This window comes from Euprymna scolopes, chromosome 16 (genome assembly GCF_053919585.1).
Source record: "Euprymna scolopes isolate OS-2025 chromosome 16, ASM5391958v1, whole genome shotgun sequence".
NCBI lineage: Eukaryota > Metazoa > Mollusca > Cephalopoda > Sepiida > Sepiolidae > Euprymna > Euprymna scolopes.
This window is the reverse complement of record NC_136497.1, coordinates 80,108,605-80,113,012: the sequence shown is the minus strand read 5'-3', so window position 1 is coordinate 80,113,012 and position 4,408 is coordinate 80,108,605. Positions and strand designations below refer to the sequence as shown.

General features: G+C 33.4%; 1 pseudogene; it reads left to right on the top strand.

Moving 5' to 3' along the window:
• The first annotated feature begins 2,521 nt into the window (after positions 1-2,521).
• Positions 2,522-2,687, top strand: LOC145296495 (U2 spliceosomal RNA; annotated as a pseudogene).
• The last annotated feature ends 1,721 nt before the right edge of the window (positions 2,688-4,408 follow it).

Genomic DNA, 4,408 nt, shown 5'->3' with positions numbered 1-4,408 from the left:
TGTACATCTTCATCTTTATATATTTCATATCTATTTATACAGCGTCTATAAATTAAATACTAATTGAGTTTTAACTATTACATGATATATATATAAACTAGTGTACACCCTCCGTAAAAATATGACGTAAAAACGTACACTCTACTAGTGTTCACACTTGCTGTCTCTCTAGATATATTACTAAATTATTCATATGAATTTGTAGAATTCCATCAGTATTTGTTTATATATTCATAATCTATATAAGAATACGCTAAGGCATTTCCTACCTGATGCTACCAGATTAGGCTGTCTGAGGATACTGGTGTCCTGATATAAAATGCGTCAAACATTGATGTTATTTTTTCTCTTTCCCTTTGGAAAATTTAATTATGTTCTGCAATGTCAAAAAGTAAAATAACAATTTTCCTCTACAAAACAACCAAACTAAATACCATGGATAAATATTTGAAGATATAAATAACTTTAAGCATACAAACGTTTACCAAAATTACCAGATTCTGCATTAAATAACGCGAAAAGGATTGATATGCCGTAAAAGAAAAACAACAAAAAAAAAACACCCAGTTGATATGCTGTAAAACAAAACAATCAATAAAATCGAGGATTCCCTGTTTGTGCATATCCATTTATTTTAATGAGATTGCCAAAACGGAAATGCAATACAAAAACGTAATTGAGAATTTTAAAATGAATTGTTCCAAAATCGTATCCTATCATCCCATCTTAACTAAGAAAAATTTTTACTATTTGCATCTTTAATCTATTTTGCTTTCAAGCCGTTTTAATACACATTCATATGTTCCAATTTTTAATAAAACGGAAGTATATTTGTTTTTTTTGGGGGGAATTTTCAGCTGAAAATAGCAATTACTGTTTTTTAGAGAAAAATAGCAGACAATTTTCCTCTGTACACCTTAAAATTTTCAGCAATACATTATTTAAAGAAATATACTGAGACAAAAGATATCTGTCTCCTGTAAGTACCCAATTCGAATACTTGAAAAGAATGGGGAAAGCAGAGCCAACAATAAAAATCAAATCGGTTAAAATTCTTACTATGCTAAACCATAGAATATGTATTCTTATGCTGGGAAATTAAAAAAAAAACAACCATGCAATTACCATGGGATCTAATAAGTGTTTAAAAAAAGCATTCAATCTAAACTTCCTATTATAGAGTGGATGCTTTATTTTCGAATTCATTTAAGATGTAGAGGGATTGCGAAAATCTGAGGTGTTTGTCTGACTTGCTATATGCATCCTTGCTTCTTTTCACCATTTGAAATGGTTTCTCCTGGAGGCTAGAAACAGACACACATTTTATTTTTGTATAGAAAGAGGGGGGGCATACAAGCTAGACAATGATGAGGGGGAGAAGACATTCATACCGTTCTGTGATATTTCTTCTTAACACATATATTGTAGAGAGGAGGGAGGGTGATCAGTTCTTTTAACACAGGAGGGGACCGTCATTACTTATGATAGAGAGGGGGACACATTACTTAAGATGCGTTATACAAAGTTCATTAAAGATGATTACACATTACCTTTGTTGTAGAAGACGACACGAAGATGGCAGTTACAAAAATATGATGATGTTCTTTTATTCCATTTGACCGGTCAAAATGATGATGACAGCCAGGAATTCAAAGTTGTTTCTACATGTTTAAAACTTTCCTCCTCGCTTCCAAAGGGACCCTCCTCTGATCCTGTTAGCTCTGTCTCCTATCTTCGTCTCCAACTCTGTCTAACTCATCTTCGACTTTAGCTCCTATATTGAGAATTCATTTCTGCCATGACGTCATACGTGTGTCCAAAAACGTGATCTACCCACATGGCCTGAACATGCGTGGTTCGCACATGTTTCCAAACCATTTCTGCAGACAAAGAATTCTTACTAATCTATTTTTCCTAACCTATTTTTCAACATATTAAATTGCATTGTTCTTTATTTTCTCTGACCTTATTTTAATTCAATTTTCATAAAAAGAATTGAACAATTAAAATTCCTTTTCCAACAAAATCTCTAAACTATTTTATGTGAAACTGAACAATGCGAAATTCCACATTCCATTTCTGAATCTATTTCTGAACCTTGCTTACAAAGTTATAATCTCGGTCTATCTAATGGTTTTAGTAATGTGCAAACGACTCTATAAGTCACCCCGTCGGTCGGTTGGTCTGTCGGTCGGTCTGTCCGTAACACTTTTGTGCTTGGCCTTTTTGGTTAAGATCTAAGGTCTGTTGTTAATAGATACTGTTCTTAGCTTCTTAAGCTTTTTGTCTTGGCCTTAATCAAAGTGTAGTATCTGTTCCGGCAGATACTGCAAGCAAAGACCATATGTGGGGGCAACTCCACATATAAGACCTTGGTCAATATAGGGGCAACCCTTCATACCAATTGTCACTATTCAGCTCCCCTACTCCCCAGGGAGTTGGTCCCCATTTCCCCTTCACTCCTCACATAAAAAATCGGCCTTGTGCCTAATTTGCTCGGTGGGGGAGCAAATAAATACCGCTTTTTGTCTTGGCCTTTTGGCCAAGATCAAAGTGTAGTATCTGTCTTACTACATGCTGTACTTATGTTTGTAACTTTTCCTTGGCAATGGAAGGGGATACCCTTCCATGCTAAGGCATTTTTAGTCACATGCAAGTCACTCCATCGGTCGGTTTGTAACACATTTACATTTTATTTTTTTTTTAAGCAAGGGGTATGGAGGTACATTTTTGTCCACCGATTTATCAGAGAGGGATCTATGTTTTCTATTGGTCCGTCCGTCTGTTAGTTTGGATGATTGAAGGATAACTGTCCATTAGTTTTTCCTGAAATTTTGTCACAAATTATATTTTAATATATAAATGCGCAGAGTAAAAAACATTTTTTTCTATTTTTTTTTTTTTGCGAAAAATCCTGTTTTGCCCGTAGTGGCTCAAAAGGGGTAAAAAAGGACACTTTTTGTCCCGTAACATTTAATCCATCAATTAGATATTTCTGAAACTTGCCCAAAATGTGGAGGGCATTGTTCTTAATATAAATTCAGTATGGGTGACCCTGGCAAAAGTCTGGTTTGCATCCCTCGGGGGATTTCTTGTGCTGAAAACGGCCTTTCTTCTGACGCGTTTCTCATATTTCTCAACAAAAACTTGATATGTCTATATAGTGGTTTCCCATGTTGCTGAATGTAAATATACATGTGTTAAGGTGCGAAACTGCACTGTTTGTCCATTGTCACTGGTATTCGGCATTCCAAGTGGCTCATAAGGGGTAAAAAATGTACCAAAAGTGAAGAAAATGACACTTTTTGCCCCATAAATTTTTACCTATGCATTACATTTTTCTGAAACTTGTCCAAAATGCGCAGGGCATTGTTTTTAATATAAATTCAGTATGGGTAACCCTAGCAAAATTCTGCTTTGTGTCCCCCGGGGGCTTTTAGTGCTAAAAATTCCCTTTTTTCATATTTCCCAATAAAAAACTTAATATGTATATGTATATAGTGCTCTCCCATGGTGCTGAATTCAAATATACATGTGTTACGGTGTAAAATTGCATAGTTTGTCCATAATAATAAGAGGATATATACTATTTCATTTAGATACCCAAGAACACAACACACGAATTATAAGACATGAGCAGCATAAGTGATTAATAACAGATGTGGGTTAAATCCATGGGTAAAAAACAATTTTTTAAGATTAAAAACATAATTTACATCCTTAATTTGTTAACTAAGCCATCGTAGCACGTCCTGGATCAGTCTGATTAAATTAATTATTAAATCATGGACGCCTTCTAGTAATCAACAGATCGAAAACATCAAACGGCCTGAATTATCTCCCTTTAGCTGTTATAGGAAATAAAATCGACCCAGTTTCCAACAGAATTAACTAGTAGCAATTAACAACATAATTGGATTATCTCCCTTCATAATTGTCTTTAGTAACGATATGAAACGTATTCAAGCAGAATGATAATGAATTTTAAAACATTGAATAATAATAAATATATTAGAATACCTTACTCGGTACAAGGATTTATATATATATATATATAATACAGCCTTTTTATTTATTCTCATATTCAATTAAACTTTAAACCTGAAATGGTCTTACATCTAAGTACTAAAATAACGATAATTTGTAAACATTACTTGCCACTAATACGAAACTAATATTAACTGTAACGTTATTGCAAGGTTGTTACGGCCATACTATAAATATAGAAATAAAAATTAAAAAATTATTTTTATAAAAAAAATAATTATTGGGAAATAAAGAAACAGCGAGATCTAATTTAGGAACTCAACGAATGGTATATATAAAAAAAGTTTTTAAATGGCTTATGGTTTTCTGTGGAAACTTTTATGACTCTGTTCTTAAATAAGGATACGAAAATTAGTCGATA